Here is a 21,818-nt window from a genome sequence, read left to right on the forward strand (position 1 = left end):
GAGCTTTTAGTCTAGAAGTGATTTTATATTCAAACTAATATCCTCAGCCCCTCTCTAGATCACACCTGGAGGTTCCAGTACTCTACCTGTCTCAGCTATGGGAGGGAGAGTCAAGCAGAGGCCTACCCATTCCATTCCTCGTAGGGAGCGGGGGAAGGCGCTGAGCAAGGAACAAACAGGGAAGAGGCAGTATGTGCACACAAACCGCACCCAACGGCTCAAGGCCAAACAGACTCAACAACAGGAGACAAAGAGACCAGGGCAAGAAAAACAAGCTTGCACCTGCAAGGCTCGGAGGCAACCGCAAGACCATATCCGCAGCCAGCGATGGTTGGCAACGGGTGGCTGGGGGCGAGCCAGAGCAAACGCTTCGTGATTGGACAGAGCTGTTACTAGGCTAGTGGCTGGAGGGCGGCGAGTGAATGTGTTACGTGGCAAAGCCTCGATACGCCATTCCCCGAGAAAACCCCGCCCCCGGGCAACGGAAGGTATAAGAGACGAACAAGACAAGGCGGGGGCTCTCTCTCTCTCTTTCAACCATGTAACCGCTGATAGCAAACAAACGGCAACCAAGCTTTGAACCTCTGGCTGACTCTTCCTGGTGTGAACGCGCGGGCCGCGTCCGGAGACGTCCGAAGACCCGGAGAGGGTGAGAACCCGAGAGTTGCCCCCGAAACCGCGGGGAGCAACGAGTGGTGCCCAAACAGGTACTCGGGTACCCCCATAGGGGAAGACCAGGGAGAGTGCCCCGTAGGCCAGGTAGCTAAAGGTCAGGCGGGAAGATGGGGACGGCACCATCGTTGCCCATATATAAGCCAGAAGATAAGGAATTGTACACCCGGCACTGTTACAAGATATTGAGAAGTAAGGGGGTAAAGATTGAGCTGAAAACAATAAGGGAATTTATAGGGAAGATAACTATGACCTCCCCGTGGATATTTGATTCCGGGATCACGGAGGAGCGGTGGGACGTTATTGGGGAACAGATGACGGCCTATGAAGACTCCCACCCGGGGGAGCTAAAGGACGTGGACTTCCTTATACACGGTATCCTCCGTGCAGCCTTTCAAGGGCCAGAGAGACGCGCTCGTAAGTTTGACGCGACCTGCCAGACTGACAAGGAGGAAGCGGGGCAGGAAGGGGAGAACAGCCAACAACCCAAGGAGACTGGTCAGGCCGAGACAGAGACACCCCTCCCACGGGCCCCGAGTTACCACCGCCTCTACCCTGATCTCGGACCTTACACCCAGAGTGAAACGCCCAACGCCGAGCGGGAAAGAGGAGGTCAGGCTAAACAGACGGGGGTTGAGAGTGAGATAGGGGATACGCGGGAACAGTTCAGGCAGATGGGTGTGGGAAGCAAGAAATCGATCGTTAAAAGCGGGGAGGGGATGAGAGCGGTTTCAGTCCTACAGCTGGCTCTGGAAGAGGCGGCGGCGATGGGAGAGGACGTCGCGGGATGGGAGGCATTCCCTGTAATAGAAAGACCAGACGGGGAATGAGGTTTCGCCCCGATACCTTGGGTGAAACTCAAAGAGTTGAAGGCGGTGTGTGCCGCCTACGGTCCCAGCTCCCCTTATGTGAGCCAGCTCCTGGACAATATGTCCCTGGAAAGCGTTTTGATCCCGAATGATTGGAAATCCCTTGCCCGCGGGTGTTTGGATCCCGGACAGAGCCTTATATGGATGTCTGAGTTTACCACCGCTGCGAAAGAAATAATACGCAGACGGGGTTTCCGGAACCCCGCCGAGGCTTTTGCAGCCGTAACCGGGACGGGACAATTCGAGACTACTGAGACACAGGTCAACTACGATCCCGGGACGTATGTAGTGATTGCCAGGGTTGCCCTCATTGCCTGGCAAAAGGTTCCCGAGAAAGGGGACCGTCGCTCCCCCTTAACGCAGATCAGACAGCGCCCAGACGAGGCAATTCAAGATTTCGTCTCACGCATGCAATCCGCGGTCTCCCGCATTATAGGGGATCGGGACGGCGCCGAAATTGTACTGAAGCAGATGATCCGAGAGAACGCGAAGAGTGCCTGCAGGAAAGCATTGGCAGGTCTGCCCAGAGAGGCCCCATTGGGGGACATCTTGCAACGATGCGAAGGGGTTGGAGGAGAAGAGTACAAGGCCCAGGTGCTTGCGGGGGCAATAGTGAAAGGATTATCGGGAGTCGGGGAAAGGGGGCGACAGTGCTTTCGGTGCGGGCGGACGGGACACCTGATGGCCCAATGCCGAGCTCAGGACAACAGCGGCCCCCCAGCACAGCCGGGAAGGGGTGTGACCTGCTTTGAATGCGGGAAGCACGGGCATTATGCGAAACAATGCCGCTCGAAGCGGAGATCCTGAACGGCGTCGGGAAACGGGCGGAGGGGCCCCGCGCGGGCCCCGAATCACGCTTTCCCCGTGTCAGCCGCCGGAGAGAGCCCGAAAAGGGATTCTCTCGTAGAGGAGTACCAGAGGCTTCGGTCCCGGGAGCCACTTGGACTGAGGTCCGATGCCTGGCCCCAGTGGAAATCCGACCCGGGGACACTGTAAACGTCCCAATACAGCCCCTCCCCTGGAGGGCCCTAGTGGTGGGGCTCCAGACAAGAGCGGCGGGGGTCGTTCATTCGTCCGAACGGGGGGAAGGGCCCGGGAAGATCCCCCTCACCAATCATCACCCGTATGGTTTATACCTGGGATCGGGAACGGTCATTGCTCGCGCGACGCCCCTTGACCCCCCGCCCTTTGATCCCTCGCCCCCAGCCATTGGAATAATACAAGAAATAACCCTTGAAAAACCCTGGAGGACCCTCTTAGTTGAGGGAAAACCCCTTAAAGGGCTCCTGGACACCGGGGCCGACAGCTCCGTTATTCAGGATTGCTGCTGGGCAGCGGAGTGGCCACTAGCAAACCACTCGATGGGGGTGCAAGGCGTGGGGGGACTGCAAGCCGCAAGAGAGGCGGGCCGTCCACTGATTTGGTCATGCCGAGGAAGGCAAGGTGCTTTCGTCCCGCTGTGCGTTCAAGGGCTCCGTATGAATCTGTGGGGGAGAGATGTGCTGCAGGGGCTGGGAGCCCACCTTATAGATGAAGCTGATCCTTTTTAGGAGGGGCCACTGGGTTCCGGGGCTTGTCGACACCCCCACTGGTATGGCTTCCACACCCACCGGTATGGGTGGGCCAGTGGCCCCTGACCAAGGACAAGCTGCAGGCGCTGAGGGAGCTAGTTGAGCACCAATTTGCACAGGGGCACCTAGAGGAATCGTTCAGTCCCTGGAACGCCTCCGTATTCGTTATAAAAAAGAAAGCCGCGGGGAAGTGGCGCTTCCTCATGGATTTAACGAAAATCAATGCGCTCATTGTGCCAATGGGACCCCTACAACCCGGATTGCCCTCCCCTAACATGATTCCAAGAAATCACCAGATCCGGGTCATAGACATAAAGGACTGCTTTTACAGCATCCCGGTACACCCTGACGACAGGGAGAAGTTTGCTTTTACTGTCCCGAGCCCGAATTTCGCGGAGCCAGCACTCCGGTACCAGTGGAAGGTGCTGCCACAGGGCATGTCTTGTAGTCCCACCATATGCCAGTGGTTCGTGGGGCAGATACTCACCCCTTTCCGCAAGGAATACCCGGGGGCGACGATCGTCCATTACATGGACTACATCCTTCTGGGTATGCCAGACCAAGGGCAGGTACAGACGCTCACCCGGCGAGTGGTGGCAGCCCTCGCAGCCCAGGGTTTATTCGTAGCACCAGAGAAGGTACAAGAATCAACCCCGTACACGTACCTCGGGTTTGACGTCACCGAGACCCGGGTGACTCAAAGACCACCCCAAATTGACCCCCGAAAATATGTCACGTTAAACGATATGCAGGGTTTGGTAGGGACGATTCAATGGATGCGAGCGAGAACGCCCATCCCCTCCACCCTCATGTAACCCCTGTACGATCTCCTAAAAGGAGACCGCAATCATAAATCGCGCCGCGAATGGACGGAGTCCGCGAAAAGCGCGCTCCGAGAAATCACACAGCGGTTGGCGGGTAGCCATACTTGTCGAGCTGAACCCCGCCTCCCCATGGAGGTCACGATATCTCGGGAGGGCAGCCTTTTCGCGGCTATACACCAAGAGGCCGAGATTTTCGAATGGTGTTATCCTCGAAACCCCTCCCATGTTCTCCCAAAGGAGACTGAGCTTCTCGGCCGCTTTTGCCAGAACGCCATACAGAGGGTAGTGGCGCTCTCAGCCACTTACCCTATAGTCCATGTCGGGATAGCCATGGGAGACCTTGAGGCGATAGCCAGGGACAGCTTCCTGTGGGCCATGCTCCTACAGCGAGCCACCTGTACAGAACGCTCCCCGTTGACTCTTAGCCACTTATACGAGGGATCGGACATTCTGACCCCTCGGGTGATCTCCGATACTCCGGTCGAAGGAGACAATGTCTTTACAGACGCCACCAAAGAACACCGGGCAGCAGTTTTCAATCAGACCACCGGTGCCTTGTCGGTGCTCGACACACCATACGGCTCGACCCAGCGAAATGAACTTTTCGCTATCATATGGGCAATGACTAACTACCCCCAGGCGATCAACATTATCTCGGATAGCCTGTATGCCGTTAATCGTGCCCGACGAATCGAAACCTCCATACTTTTCGACCGGCACTCGGAGATCTCTCGGCTTCAGGCTGCCGTAGCGGCTAGGGAATGTAGGGTGTACCTCATTCACGTCCGTTCCCACACGGACGGACAAGGGCCGATCTTTGAAGGCAACCGCACTGTGGATGCCAGCCTACACCCCACAAGGCCGTCACTAATGGGGCTGGATGCCGCAGCTGCGGCGCATAGGGAGTTCCATCTCCCGGCTACCTCGCTCTGCCGGCTGGATGGGATCACTAGAGAGGAAGCCCGGTCTATTGTCCGGCGCTGTACTCGATGTCTTCCATTTGCCCCACGGCCAGCAGGGTCGACGGGAGTGAACCCCCGGGGGCTCACGCCGAACGAGCTGTGGCAAATGGACGTCACCCACTGGGGGACCTCCACAGTTCATATGACCATCGACACTTTCTCCGGATTCATGCTGGCGACACGCCAAGCCGGAGAGGCCGCAAAACATGTGCAAAACCATTTGTACCATTGCTTCGCCACTATAGGCACACCCCAGGAGATAAAGACCGATAATGGCCCCTGCTATGTCTCCAAAGCCATGTCCCTCTTTTTCTCCTCCTTTGGTATCTCCCATGTTACCGGGATACCTTACAACCCCAACGGTCAAGGCATAGTGGAAAGGGCAAACAGGACGCTGAAAACTCTCCTGCAAAAGCAGGGGGTGGGGAAGCGGGTCACGCAGTGCGCCCTAGACAAGGCAACGTACACCGATAACTTTCTATCCGTCGATCGGGAGACGGGAATCTCCCCCGCCATGCGGCAACTCTGCCACACGTCCACGACCATGAAACCCCGGCGCCACCACCCACATGCACGCACTACAGGGCGAGCGATGTGGCGTACTGCAGAGGGCGATTGGCGCGGTCCTGATCCAGTACTAATTCGGGGTCGAGGATACGCTTGTATCTCCACAGGTGACGGCCCCGTTTGGATCTCTTCGCGACACCTCCGCCTCGTCGAGGAAGACAATGCCCAGACGCAGGGGGAGGTCCCAGTGCCCTGCTTCTCCTCCTCCTCCTCCTTCCCCTTCCCCTTCTTCTCCCCGGGGGCGCGGTGGGGAGGGAGGCCGGGACACGGACTAACTGGACTGCTCTGGTAAATAGCCGCCTAAAGGATGTCGAGGAGCAGAGCGGGGTTTGGAGGTGGGCCCTCCTCACCAATGCGCCTTTGTTACGCATGGTCTCCTGGAAGGAAGACTCCCCCCAACTCTCATTCCAAGGGAACGTGACCAAGCTCACGGGCTAACACCGGGGACAGCCCCCGGAAACAGAGCAGGGGGAGATCCGTATCCGGGGCGCCATCTTGCGCAGCGCTGGCCCCCCCCATATGCTGGTACACCGGAAATGGGACTTTCTCGAAACAGCCCGAGGTAACCCGATCTTGCTTGCGGTTGATAAATTTCACTTACACACTGGAAGTCAACATACCCCAAGGTCAGGGGCACCCCACACACTGAAACCTTACCCTGCTGGGGATCCACGGCACACTTCAGTGCACCCCCAACGGCAAAGAATCCAGCGAGGGAAGCAGGGTGTACTTCGGCCATATCCGAAATGCGAGCTCTCTCCCCGGTCCCGAGAGAAAGTGCGCCGAGGGTCGGGGTGGGGTCTGGACGCTTCTAACTGTTCCACGGGCATATTCCGCTGTATTCTCCATAACGGAAACGGTACCCTCCTACTCACCTGGGATAACCACATTAGGAACCACATATATACGGAGGCGGCCCCGCCCGGGCTTTATGCGCTACCGTGGGGGACGCGCCACCCCGGTCTCTGGAAAGCCTTTACTTCCCTACGCTCTCCCACCGCGACCGTCAGGGTCCGCTCGTGCGCCTGCCCTAACGGGGCGACGTGCCAGGACTACCCTTTCTCAGTGTGGCATATTATTTTCCGTGAGGGTCTGAACGTTTCCCAGCACTCGCGGGGCAACTGTACCGACTATGAATATGCCTTTCAAGGGAACGCCCGCATCCCTGCCCCTTACGCGCTTATAGCCTGCCCGAGTAATGACTCTGGCTGGAACCTTACCGCCTCCCAGTCGGCTGATGGCGACTTCTCCTTGTCCACCACGGGTTCCTCACAATGCGTCCTTATGTCTCGGGCGCGACCCATGACCACAGAGGGCACGGCAGATTACTCTGTTTGGCTCGTCCGGCGGCCCCGCTACACCCTTGTACCCGTTAAATCCGCTGACCCTTGGTTTTCCCAGGCCTCCGACCATCGGTGGCACACCCTAGAGACCCGCTTGCGCGGCATGCGCACCCGCAGGGAATTGTTTGAGGCCATACTGGGCATCGCGAACCTCGCGTTTTCGGCCTTCCAGGAATGGCAAATCCAGAATCTGTTCTATCAGACTGGTTTCCTCACGTCGCAGCTCTCGGCCTTCCTGCACTCCACCCAACTGGCGTGGGGGGTTCAGCGTCACCTGGACGCTTCCCTGCAGCGAGAGCTGGTCGGCCTTGAGCATGTGAGCGAGATGCTCGGCGATGAGGTTCGCCTCCTGTCCCTACGGCAGGCGGTGAAATGCGACTACCGGTATCAGCATGTCTGCGTGCTTCCGCTCCGATGCAACGCCACCAATTCTTCGTTCCCTGCCTCCTGGGACGGAGTGAAGAAACACCTGGAGGGACTCTTCCTGGCCGCCAACGTAACCGGCGAGTTACAGGAGCTGTCCCACCTTATCGACGAGCTCAACGCCCAGTCACTGCACTTCCCCAAGACTTGGGACGACCTCAAGTGCGGGGAGGACGCGGTGGAGGAACTCTGGGACTGGATCGAACGCGTGACGCCAGGGGGATTGGCCCCTTGGCTGGTCTCGATCCTTGCCGCCACTGGGGAGGTCTTGCTTTTGCTCATGTGCCTCCCGTGCCTCCTTCGTCTCTTTTGCTCCATTGTTGCCCGGGTGGTCCACGAGATTAAGGTTGAGATGTTCCCATTGCGCGGCCGCCCTTAGCGGTCCCCGCCATAACGAGAGGGCGACACGTAGGGAGCGGGGGAAGGCGCTGAGCAAGGAACAAACAGGGAACAGGCAGTATGTGCACACAAACCGCACCCAACGGCTCAAGGCCAAACAGACTCAACAACAGGAGACAAAGAGACCAGGGCAAGAAAAACAAGCTTGCACCTGCAAGGCTCGGAGGCAACCGCAAGACCATATCCGCAGCCAGCGATGGTTGGCAACGGGTGGCTGGGGGCGAGCCATAGCAAACGCTTCGTGATTGGACAGAGCTGTTGCTAGGCTAGTGGCTGGAGGGCGGCGAGTGAATGTGTTACGTGGCAAAGCCTCGATTCGCCATTACCCGAGAAAACCCCGCCCCCGGGCAACGGAAGGTATAAGAGACGAACAAGACAAGGCGGGGGCTCTCTCTCTCTCTTTCAACCATGTAACCGCTGATAGCAAACAAACGGCAACCAAGCTTTGAACCTCTGGCTGACTCTTCCTGGTGTGAACGCGCGGGCCGCGTCCGGAGACGTCCGAAGACCCGGAGAGGGTGAGAACCCGAGAGTTGCCCCCGAAACCGCGGGGAGCAACGATTCCTAGCTTGGGCAGTGGCTAGCGAGTGGAAGGGAATTTGCAATAAAACTCACCTGTGCTGGGTAGCAACGGCATTGGAGATAGTCGAGGATGGAGACTCAAGTTTACTGCATGGAAGAAGGCAATGGTAAACTACTTCTTCATGTTTACCAAGAAAACTCTATGGATACAAATAAAAGAATGACTACTGAAGAAAGAAGAGAGCCACCTTCTGTAGAGTGAAAACCTGAGTTCCTGCCATTGTGTTTGATCCACATTTTGATCATTTGTTCATCTGCCTTTGACTCTTTCCCATGCCGCTGCTGCCCAGCACAGGTAAATCAATTTTGTCTGACGATTCTGCTTAGATCTTTCCTTTATGGGTAACCCTAGCGAGAGTATCTCTCAGTGACATAGCTCTAGGCTACATTTGTGTATGCGAACTCTCCTTCCACGGTAAGGGATTGATGGGTAGGAGAGTTTCCGTTTAGAAAAATTGATGATGGTGGGGGTTTTCCCAGAATCAGTCACGCTCTTTCATCCCTGATAATCACGTTCATGCTGAAAACGTTTTTGACATCCAGGAACCACTGACAGACGAAGTGACCATAGCATCGTGCCGATGCTCAGTAGTAGCATCAGAGCCCGGCGGGTGGTTGCCATGGTAGCCAGGGTGGGGATGCTGGAGGGAGAAGAGTTGCGTCGGTGACAGGGCCACTGATGATTAGAGTACGGGCCTGGGAGTCAGAAGGATGTAGTTTCTAATCCTGGCTCCCTCAGAAGTCTGTTGTGTGACTTTGGACAAGACACTTCACTTCCCTGTTCCTAGGTTACCTCATCTGTAAAATGGGGATAGGAGTGTGAGCCCCGTGACGGAAAGGGACTGTGTCCAAACTGATTAACTTGTATCTAACCCAGCGCTTAGAACAGTGCTCAGTAAGTACTTAACATGTACCAAAATTATTTATGATTTATTATTGCTGGCATGCCATTCCCCTCCTACAAGCCTGCCCTGTTTGGGATGCAGTCTTGGTCTGAACTGGTCTCTACCCACTTCTAGACTGTGAGTGTGTTGTGGGCAGAGATTGACTCTATTTCTTGCTGAACTGTACTTTCTAAGCGCTTAGTTCAGTGCTGTGCACCCAGTAAGCTGTCAATAAATACGATTGAATGAATGAATGAACTCTAACCTGTTCCCCGAGTATGAAGATCTCCCCAGAATGGTTCCATCTCTGGCTTCATCCTTCTGGTTCCATCCTGCCTCTCTCCACTCTCTCTCACTCTCACTCTCACCAGAGCAGCTGGGACTGGCGGGGGACACTGACCTCCTCTGGACGTGGCTGGTCTGCTCTTTCTCCTCGGATTCCTGGGTTCAGTCAGCCACAAAGGGACAACCAGGAGCACTCAGCCACTTTCCGCTCTCCCATGTATGCTGACCAGCTCTGTAGACGGACCCTGTCTTTGATCCAGTCACTGCTTCGAGGGGAACCCCTGCAAGACCGGCCTGGGCCCCTGTGGAGGGACCTCATGTGCCAGGCAACGTGAGACCCCCTAGAGATAAGGACCTGGCACTCCCTACTGCAGCAATTGTCCTGGCCCGTGATATTCCCATGGCAACAAGAGCATCTTCTTCTACATAAATATACCTGTATCCAGAGAGAGAGCAAGGGAGAGAGTGATATGCTTCTGAATAGGAGAAGAAGCATGATTTAGTTGAAAGAACCTGGGCATGAGCGTCCCAGCTCCGCCGAATGCTTGCCGGGCGACCTTAGACAAGTGACTTCAGTTCTCTGGGTCCCAATTTCCTCAGTTGTAAAATGAAGATGATTCTCCTTCCTACATCGACTGTGAACCTCACGTGGGACAGTGATTGTTTGCAACCTGGTTGATTTGTATCTATCCCAGCGCTTAGAACAGTGCTTGACACGAAGTAAGTGCTTAGCAAATACCATATCAAAAATAGAATATATCCTCATATCGTCACTGGGGGAGTACGATTGGTTACTCAGAGTAACCAATGGAAAATCAGAGCCCTCAACACAGAAGTAGGGGGTAACAGATTGGCAAGCTCAGTTAGTGTCTGGAGACGAGAAACAGCTTGGCCTAGTGGAAAGAGCCTGGACCTGGGAGTCAGAGAACTAGGGTTCTAATCCTGACTTCACCGCTCATCTGCTGTGTGATCTTGGGCATGTCACTTCCTTTCCCCTTTCCTCAATTATCCCCTCTGAGAGGCCGAAAGTTCCATGTCGGACAGGGACTGTGCTCACCATGATTATCTTGTATCTACCCCTGCATTTAGCCACACGTTAGCTGGGTGACCTTGGACAAGTCACTTCAGTTCTCCTGTACATCATTCTCCTTATCTGTAAAATGGGGATTAAAACATAGGCCCTCCTTACTTAGACTGTGAGCCCCATGTGTACAAGGGCTACATCCAAGGTGATTATTCCTTCCTTCATTCATTCATTCATATTTATTGAGAGCTTACTATGTGCAGAGCACTCGACTAAACGCTTGGAAAGTACAATTCAGAAACAAATAGAGATAATCCCTGCCCACCACGGGCTCACAGTCTAGAAGCGGGGAGAGAGGCATCAAAACAAGTAAACAGGCAGTCACATGTGGGGGACAGTTTCCGTGGTTGCGTCCCTTCTCCCTTTTCACCCTCCGATTTTCTGATTTTCATAATCACCAAGAGTGATCTTAAAATTCATAGAATTACTGTTATTATCAGTAGTAGTATCAACATTATCATTATTGAATTTATTAAGAATTTACTTACAAAAGACAGCCAAGTCCTGGAGTAGAAACAAACTAATCAGATCGGACACGTTTCCTGACCCACAGAGGCTTAGATTGTAAGAGAAAAAGAGATCACATATTTACCCCGATTTTACAGAGAAACCCAAAGAGGTTACGTGCCTGGACCAAAGTCATACAACCAGGCCAGTGGCAGAACTGGGCAGAACTTTCAAAAGTCATGACTCCCAGCCACATGCTCATTCTGCTTGGCCATGATGCCGCCCAAACAATAACTTCCCATTAATTTATTCATTCATTCGATCATATTTTTTAAATGCTTACTGTGTGCAGAGCACTGTACTTAGCGCTTGGAAAGTACCATTCAGAATAACGAGGGACAATCTCTGCCCATACCGGGCTTTTAGTCTCATACGTCTTATCAACCTCTGTTCCAGAAATTGACAAATACTCAGACGCTGGACTTCCTCTTTGGCCAGCTCTTTATATGGACACCCCCACGGTCATAACTCTGATGAACAATGAGATTGTCAGGAAAAGGAAACAGACGCTTCGTCCCTTAGAGGAGGAGGGAGGAACTTCCGCTTTCGGACTCTCCCCAGGGCGGTCTTCACGTACCGGTTCCTCAGGTGAAATGATGAGGGGGTTCAGGGCAGGTGGGCACCTCGGTGTAGAACACGGACAGCAGCAGGTCCAGGGGCGAGGGGGAGTCAGAAACTGGGTTGAGGTAGGAGATGATGGCCGTAGAGAGGAAGATGGTGACGACAGCGAGGTAAGGCAGGCAGGTGGAGCAGGCTTTGGCCCGGCTCTCGGTGGCTGGCATCCTCAGCACGGCCCGGAAGATGTGCACGTAGGAGGTGATGATGAAGACGAAGCAGATGACACTTAAAACTACCCCACTGGTGGCACTCATATAGGTGGAGAAATGGTCCTCGGAGAAGGATCTTCAGCAGGGAGGGGCCGTCACAGAAGAACTGCTGGACGATATTGGACCCACAGAAGCTCAGGGAGAAAGTGGAAGCTGAATATAGAACCCCAAACAGCACCCTGCTGAGCCAGGAGGCAGCCGCCATCTTTCCACAGGCCGTGTTGGTCATGATAAGCTCATAGCGCAGGAGCCAGCAGATGGCAGCATACTGGTCGTAGGACATCGCCGTGAGGATGATGAGCTCTGAAGTGGCCAAAACGACCATCAGGAAGACCTGGGAGACACATCCCAGTAGGGAGGTCGTACTAAGATCAGTCAGGGAGATGGGGACAAACTTGGGGACGGTGACAGAGATGTAGCAGAGGTCGATGAGGGACAGGCTCCTGAGGAAGAAGTACATGGGGGTTTGGAGGTGCCGGTCAAGGATGGTGACGGCGACGATGAGGAGATTCCCTGTCAGGAACGCTAGTTAGACCAGGAGAAACAGCGCGTCGTGAACCAGGTGCAGCTCCCGGACTCCTGAGAAACCCAGGAGGAGGATTCCCATCACCATGGAGACGTTGGGCATTTTCTGGAGGAAGCATTGACTTTCTGCAGGGAAGAGGGACGAGCCAAAGTAGGAGTCCATTGATGGGATGAGTGAAGAAACTGACGGGACATTCGCTAGTGATCCTTCATAGAAAGGAGACAGTTATTGAATTTAAAATTAACTTTGAGTTTACAGTGGAGACACTGAACATTTTTGGAGAATGATGTCGACTCCCTGCACAGTAAGAGGGATGACTTCAATTTAGAGACATTGATGTTGTGGGTGAAGGAATAAGACTAACTCAATCTATTCTATTTATTGAGTACCTACAGAGGACACGGTATTAGTACATATGATCACTGCCCCCAAGGAGCTTCCATTCTATTAGAAGCACCAAGTGCTTCAAACCGTATAGAGGCAGGGCATATTATTGGAAAAAACACAGGCCTGGGAGTCAGAGGACGTGGGTTCTAATCCCAGCTCAGCCAGTTATCTGCTGCCTAGTCATGGGAAAGTGACTTAATTTCTCTCTACCTCAGTTTTATCAATAATAAAATGAGGATTCGATATCTGTTTACCCTCCTACTTAGTCTGTGAATTCCTCGTGGGACACAGACTGTGTTCTACCACATTGTCCTGGATCTCTACTACCACTTAGTACTTTACTTGGCACATAGTAAACACTTACTAAATATCAAGAGAATTATTTTTGGTTGAGGAGACAGAAACCAAAATGAATAGCAGAAAACAGAGGTCAGAGAACATGAGGATATGTCTATGACTGTTGTGAAATTTTTTTCAGTGGTTTTAGAGTCAAACAAGAAGTGCCTTTACACATAGATTTGTTCATTTAGTGGAGAGAGAATGGACTTGGTGGATAGAAGGACCTGGATTTTAATCCTATCTCCTATTTCCTGTCTGCTGTGCGACCTGGGGCCAGTCACGTACCTTCTCTGTGCCTCGGTTACCTCATCTGAAAAATAGGCATTATAAGTGTGAGCACCCTATAGGGCATGGACTATGTCCAACCAGATTAGCTTGTATCCACCCCAGTGCTAAGTACAGTACCTTACACATAATATGCATTTAACGGTACCATAAAACAAACAAACAAACAACAAAAAACCCATATACTCCAACTAACTCCACTTGCCCACATATGTGCATTCACACTTGGACTCACACAAACGTAAAAATACTTCATCATTCATCTAGTCCTTTCCTAAAGCATCGTTCAGCCTACATCTCTCCTCTCCTCAATCTCCTTACATGACAAGTTGTGTCTTTTCACAAGCAACAAAAATTCACAACTGGCTTGAAGGCTCTCCACTCTATGACTGCACTTCACCCCCTTTCCATCGTTCAACACATCTTCTCAGCTCTCAAAGCAACTTTCTAATTGTTACTTATAATCGACTCTCCCAGTTCCATCTTAGCCTGGAACTTCCTCTCTCATCCACTCAAAATCAGAGAGTGCACAGTTCTTTCTGAATTCTGAGAACTGCTAAAATCCTCTCTCCTCCAACCAGCTTCCCTGATTCATTTCCCAGCCTTCTAAACTCACTTCACCTAACTGAAGCGTGAATCAACTCTTGTTCATCCTCATTTAGTGGAACAGGCATGGGCCCAGGAGTTCTCTTCTTGACTGTGAGCTCCTCATTGGCTGCATACACATCTACCAGCTCTGTTCATTCATTCATTTATTCATTCATTCATTCAGTCAGTCATTCATTCAATCGTATTTGCTGAGCGCTTACTGTGTGCAAATCACTGTACTAAGCGCTTGGGAAGTACAAGTTGGCAACATATAGAGTCGGTCCCTACCCAATGACAGACTTACAGTCCAGAAGGGGTAGACAGACAACAAAACAAAACATGTGTCAAAATTGTCAGAACAAATCTATTGTATTCTCCCAAGCATAGCTTAGTGGGAATCAGAGGACTTTGCTTCTAATCCTGGCTCTGTCCCTTTGCTGCTGAGGGACCTTGGGCAAGTCGGTTCACTTCTCTGGACCTCAGTTTCCTCATCTGTAAAATGGTACATAATCATTGCATATTCATCTTTCCGTTATTTTTTTCCTTCTGGAAAGGGCAGGGAATGTGTCTGTTATGATGTTTTATAATGGATGGAGCACAGACTTTCAAGTCAGAAGGAGTCAGAAGGACCTGGGTTCTAATTCTGGCTCCACCTCATATATGCTGTATGACCTACGGCAGGTCGTTTAACTTATCTGAGCCTCGGTTACCTCACCTGGAAAATGGGGATTAAGACTGTGAGCCCCACGTGGAACAAGAACTGTATCCAACCTGCTTAACCTGTATCTTCCCCAGCGCTTAGGGCAGTGCATGGGACGTAGTAAGAGCTTAAAAAGTACTACTATTATTATTACTCCCAAAGTGCTTACTGCACAAAATAAGCGTTCAGTCAATGTGATTCAAGATTACTAGATTGAGAGTAAATTAGACTGTGTCAACCTAGCCCAGTAGGCTGGAAAACCCATGAAGGCAGAGATTCCAACCTTTCCCACTATTTATCTTCTCCCAATATTTGGGAAGAACTCTTACAGGGAGGAATTGCTGAGAGCTCACCTCCTCCAGGTAGCCTTCCCATATTGAATCCTACTTTTCCTCTGCTCCTCCTCTCCTCCCCATCGCCCCTACTCCCTGCCCCTGCTCTATCTCCCTCCCCACTCTAAGGCATTTGTACATATTTATTACTCTGTTTATTGCCTTAATGATGTGTATATATCTATAATATCTATCTATAATGCAATTGAATGAATCCATGAATAAATAAGTCAGAACCACCTGTGTTCTAATTCCGGCTCCGCCTCATGTTTGCTGTGTGACCATGGGCAAGTCATTAAACTTCTCTGAGCCTCAGTTACTTCATCTATAAAGTGGGGGTTAATACTGTCAGCCTCATGTGGAACGAGGCCTATATACAACCTGCTTAACGTGTATCTACCAGAGCCCTTAGGACGGTGCTCAGGACATAGTGTGGGGAGATGCCTCCCAAAGCCACCTGGGGTCGCGGAGGGTAGGGATGAATTCACAGATGAGGCACTCTTCCCGCATTCCACCTCTTCGCCCCCTCCATACGCCTAGAGCAACCTGGAGCTTGGGACCACTATAGTTTCGGTGGAGGGCCTGCACGAGAGTACGACACACCCTAATACGATCCACTGGGACCAATGTCCCGTTCTCACACTGCCCCACACCCACAGAATGAGAACCACCCGCAGTCTGTCACCATCTTTTGGTTCAGTGTTCGTATCTTCAGTCGGGCTTTGGTTAGGCAGAGCGTGGTGTGGTTCCAGCTCACCTCCTCCAGGAGGCCTTTCCAGACTGAGCCCCTTTGTTCCTTTCCTCCTCCCCATCCCCTCCGCCCTACCTCCTTCCCCTCCCCACAGTACTTATATATATATATATATATATATATATATATATATATATATATATATATATATATATACATATATATATATATATATGCAGATTTATTACTCTATTTATTTTACTTGTACATAGTTGATATTCTAATTATTTTATTAATTATGTGCATATAGCTTTAATTCTTTTTGTCCTGACGATTTTAACACCTGCCTACATGTTTTGTTTTGCTGTCTGTCTCCCCCTTCTAGAGTTTAACAAGTACTACTATTACTAGTTTCAATCTCCAAGTGCTTACTGCACACAATACGCGATCAATAAACAGGATTCATCATTAATTGATTGATAGAAAATTAGACTGTGTAAACCTATCCCAGTAGGCTGGGAGGCCCAAAGGGCAGGGATTACAACCTTTCCTTTCCCACTGTGGGAAGAGTGCCCTATCTGTGAATTCACGCCCTCCATCCTCCAGAGCAACCCAGAGCAAGAACGGAACTGCTACACTACAAGGTTGTGGAACAGGAACTGTCCCAATAAGATAGACATCCTGCGAATACGGGGAGGGCTAACCGGTACGAGGGGGCTTCTAATATAAGAGGCATTGCTGCTATTTTTAGTTGTAGGCGTTTATACCGAGTCCTACACAGCCTGCCCTGCTAAATAGGACTCGGACCCCCTCCTTCACTTGCTTGCTGCGCTACAGTTATGTGAATAAACTCAATAAAGAGGCAGAACTGTTCACTCTGGCTCGATGGCTCGTTGTTTTTGGCTCGTTGTCCCCCAATCTAAAGAACGCGCAGCCGCCCTCTGGTCGACGACCCCAGCTGACCTGTAGGGCATATCCCCGCAATTGGCGTAGTCGGCAGGATTGAGTGGAGACGCCCCAAACCCCAGACATGGGTAAAAAGGAGGCAGGATGTGCGGGATCTCATATACCGGGGTGTAACTCAGGGGTGTGGACGGGTGTAGTTGAAGTGCTAGATATGGCTGCCCCCAGCCCCCCGCGGGAATGGGGTGCTCTAGTGGTGACCCCAAAGGGCACTGACGACGCTCTAGGAGCCCTGGACATCCATAAGATACCGAAATCAGAGTGGAACATGGGGATGTGGTCAGGAGTAGCTGAAGTGCTTGATATAGCAGCCCCCCCCACCCCCAGGGAATAGTGTGCTCTAGTGGAGACCCCGAGGGGCATAGAGGATACTCTACGATCCCTGGACATCCATAAGATGTCAAAATCATAGAGAAGAGCCGATGCAAACCTAGGGTGGCTGCTGCTGGCAGCATGCCAACATGAAATGAATATGCGGCCGGAAAGCGGAAGTAAGGCCCGCGACGGCGAAAAGGTGGCTCGCGAGAACCAGGAGTCAAAGAGCTTTATGCGGGACTCCTACAAATGGCAAATAAGACAGCCGAAGAAGCAGTCGAGAAGGGAGTCATCTCGGGGTGCAGACTAGCAAAGCTGAAGAGGCGACCTATGGGCCGCCCCAGGGTATGGACACTTATAATGGGCACCAGCTGGGACCCGGACGCCTGGCACCCAAATGAAGAATGGGGTGATGAGGAAATGATAAACATCATAGGAGAAGATATCGAGGGAAGGGTACAACCCCTTTCATTCAGGAAACTAAAACTATCCTGAGCCCTGAAGGGATAGGGAATCCTGAACCTAGAGACTACTTCACTGCATGGTATTATACCCCAGAAGAATTGATAGAGGTCCACAAGCTATAACGACAGCAGCCTCGAGAAACGCTGCTGTCCTCGATGGTCCGATGCTGGGACCAGAGGGGTAACGGAATTAGGTTAAAAATCACAGGAATTAGCTAAACTACCTGGAGTTGCAGCTACTCCCCAAATCAGTTAGCAGTTTAAGGTGGGTCAGGCTAACACGGGTAACCACTCCCTGATGGATTAGACAGTGCCCGCAGTAAAAGGCACCTGGGTCACCCTGGATGAGCTACCCACTGAACCCGAAGATTGGGTGGATATAGAAGGGGAGGTTGGGAACGAAACAGCACATATATGCCGGGGGGGATTTTAGCCCCGATGCAGCACCCTTGAATTCTGGGATGTGCAGTAAAATCCTCCGGTCTGTGACGCCGCCGCCCCCCCACGATTCCCCCCCCGCAACATACAGGGAGTGCTGCTGTCCCAGGTTGAGGAAAAAATGGGCAAGCCTGTCATTGACCTGATACTGGCTTTGTCGAATCTGGAGGGGCTGATTGCAAAGCCAAGCAGGATTCCAGGGGCGGCCCTCAAAAAACCCTTTGCTCCGGAAGGAACAACACAGATGGTATTCGAACCACAAATTTGGAGAAATTTAGTAGCTGCCGGGACCAAAGTAGGAAAGATAGATACGCGGCCAAACACCGTGCTGTTCGCCTTGTGGAAAAGAATACCTAGAGATCAGAGGTATACCACAGGGGAATGCAAACCCACATCTGAAGCACCCGAAAGTGTCAAAGGGCGCAAAAAAAGGAGTCCCATCCCACTCAGCACCCGGTGGTGCCTTCTGCACCGCTGCACCCGGACCTGAATGAATGGACAGACCAGCCGTAGGGAAATGTCAAAGGCCCCTCCCTTCAGGTGAGGTCGATCGGAGGGGATAGGAGACCATAAATTACCCTGACAATTTCTTGGGGTCCCCGGAATATTCATTCTACTCTCGCCTTTGTGGAAATCAGAGTGGAACTTGGGGATGTGGTCAGGAGTAGCTGAAGTGCTTGATATGAATGCCCCCCCCCCCCCCAGCTCCCGGGAATAGTGTGCTCTAGGCAGGGCTTGACACATAGTAAGCACTTAACAAATACCATTATTAGGTCCCACTGATAGCCAAAGGGACTAGAACATTGTTCCAGTTTTCTTTTTTTATTTTTTTTTATGGTAGTTGTTAAGCGCTTCCTATGTGCCAGGCACTGCTCTAAGCTCTGGCTATTGTTCTAAGTGCTGGGCACTGTTCCAAGTGGTGCCATTCATACCATAACCGATATCAATGCTCTGCCATTAATGAACTTGAATCTAATCCAGCTCATAGACCAGGGCTTGACACAGTAAGTGTCAACAACTAGTATAAAAGTAAAACAAAACAAAATAAAAGAACTCAAATGATCGTTTGGTAACTTCCACATTTATGGTTTCCCCTATAATGAGCGATCTTATATTGTGAGCACCCCCTGGGGATAGAACCATGTCCACTTCCCATGTATTTATTCTCTCCCAGTGCTTAGTACAGTGCCCTGAACACAGTAAGTGCTTAATAAATATTATTACTACTACTAGCATTTTCAGGATTTCTGCTTAGCCTGACCTCCTTGCCAAATGTCCAAGAAGAATATTCTCTCAGATGATCTCTTTTTTTAATGTTATTTACCGAGTGCTTGTTATGTGGAAAGCACTGTCCTAAGTGCTTGGGAGAGTACAATACAGTACAGAATTAGCAGGTATGTTCCCTGCCCATAACGAGTTTTACTCTCTCTACTGCCAGCTTCCTGTGGGTGGGGAACCTGTCTAACAATTCTGCTGCACTGTACTCCCCTTATCAGTAAATTTATTAATCAATCAATCACTTAGTCAATGGCATTTATTGAGCACTGACTGTCTAGAGGGTTAGGAATGCCAGGGAGGGAATAGAAGGAGGGGAGGACAGTGAGGCGAGGATTGAAAGAGAAAGCTCTGTACTGAGGAACATTTTAGCCAAACCCTCCCTGAAGGAGAGCTCTCTGTACACATCCACAGCAAAGAGAGAGAATCAGTTCACCCCAGAAATGAAGTGGACAGAGAAGATCTTCCCCAGGGTAGTCTTCATGTCCCAGTTCCACAGGCTGTAGATGAGGGGGTTCAGGGTGAGGGGCAGCACTGTGTAGAACACGGACACCAGCGGGTCCAGCGTCGAGGGTGAGGGTGAATGTGAGGGTGGCTTCAAATGGGCAAATACACTCACGAAAAGAAACAGAGAGACCACGGCGAGGTGAATCAGACAGATGGAGAAGGCTTTGGTCCGGGCCTCGGTGGCCGGCAACTTTAGCACCGACAAGAAAATGTGGGCATAAGACACGAGGATGTATACAAATCAGCCTAAACACAAAATAACACTGAGGACAAGAGCATAGACTTCAGCTTGGGCCTCTCCAGGGCCCATGAGTTTGAGCAACTGGGGGAATTCACAGAACTAGTGAATGATACAAGGAGAACAAACGTGGGAGGAAAAGGTGGTGGCTGTGTGTATCAGGGAGTAGAGAACCCCGCTGAGCCAGGAGGCAGCGTCCATCTTCGCACAAACCTCTCGGGTCATGATGATGTCATAGCGCAAGGGGCAGCAGTTGGCTGCGTAGCGGTCATAGGACATCGCTGTAAGGATGAAAACCTCTGTGCCACTGAAAAGAAGCAATAAACAGACATGTGTAGTACACTCCAGGAAGGAGATGGATCTGCTGTTGGTCAAGGAATTGAGGATGGACTTGGGACAGGGGCGGAGATGTAGCAGAGATCTAAGAGGGACAGGTGCCTAAGGAAAAAGTACATGGGAGTGTGGAGGCGCTGGTCAAGGGCGGTTATGGTGACGATAAGGAGATTCCCCGTCAGGGCCACCAGGTAGGCCAGGAGGAACAGCGCATCATGGACCAGCTGCAGCTCACGGACCTCTGAGAATCCCAGCAGGAGGAATTCTGTCACCACGGAGACATTGGCCATTTTCTACTTGGATTTCCTGGGAACACTGTGGACGGAAAATGAGAACGTGGATGATTGGAGTTCATTAGAGAAGCAGCGTGGCTCGGTGGAAAGAGCGTGGACTAGGGAGTCAGAGGTCATGTGTTCAAATCCTGGCTCAGCCACTTGTCAGCTGTGTGAGCTTGGGAAAGTCACTTAAATTCTCTGGGCCTCAGTTACCTCATCTCTAGAATGGAGGTTAAGAGTGTGAGCCCCACGTGGGTCAACCTTATCTCCTTGTATCCTCCCAGACCTTAGAAGAGTGCTTTGCACATAGTAAGCGCTTTACAAATGCCACCATTATTAAGATTTAAAATTCCAGCTGGATGCGTAATTTGAAAACATACTATTCCTCAACTTCTCATTCATTCATTCAATCGCATTTTTTGAGCGCTTAATTTGCGCAGAGCACTGTACTAAGCGTTTGGAAAGTACAATTCAGCAATAAAGAGAGACAATCCCTGCCCGTACCGGGCTAGAAGGAGGAGACAGATATTAAAACAAGTAAACAGGCGTCAATATAAATAAATAGAACTATAGATATGTACATATATACACACTTGCTGTGGGGTGGCGAGAGGGGGTAGAGCAAAGAGAAGAAGTCGGGACGACTCGGGAGCTGAGGAAAAGGGGAGCTTAGTATGGGAAAGGCTCTAGAAGGAGATGAGCCTTCAGTAGGTCTTTGAAGGGGGGAAGTGTGATTGGCGGATTTGAGAGGGAGGGCGTTCTAGGTGCTTAAGAAAGGATATGGGTCAAGAAAAGCAGCATGGCCTAGTGGAAAGAGCTCAGGCTTGGGGTTCAGAGGACCTGGGTTCTAATCCCCATCTAGTCTCCATCTACTCCCTTGGATGACTCATTTGTTCCTATGGCTTTAACTACCACCTCTGTACAGATGATACCGAAATCTATATCTCCAGCTCTTGTCTCTCTCTCTTCAGTATCGCATTTCCTCTTGCCTCCAAGACATCTCTACTTGAATATCCTCCCACTACCTCAAGCGTAACATGTCCAAAACAGAACTCCTTGTGTTCCCACCCAAACCCTGTCCTCTCCCTGACTTTCGCATCAGTGTATATGGCACCACCTTTGCGTTGTTGGGTAAGGACTGTATGTATACGTTGCAGAATTGTACTCTCCAAGGGCTTAGTACAGTGCTCTGCACACGGTAAGCGCACAAGAAATACGATTGAGTGAATGAATGAATGAATGAATTAATTAAATAATGAGTTCTTCCTGGCTCACAAACCCATAGCCTTGACGTTATCCTTGACTCCTCTTTTTCATTCAACCCACATATTCAGTCCATCACTAAATCCTGTTGGTCCCACCT

This window comes from Tachyglossus aculeatus (genome assembly GCF_015852505.1).
Source record: "Tachyglossus aculeatus isolate mTacAcu1 chromosome 12 unlocalized genomic scaffold, mTacAcu1.pri SUPER_6_unloc_2, whole genome shotgun sequence".
Taxonomy (NCBI): Eukaryota; Metazoa; Chordata; class Mammalia; order Monotremata; family Tachyglossidae; genus Tachyglossus; species Tachyglossus aculeatus.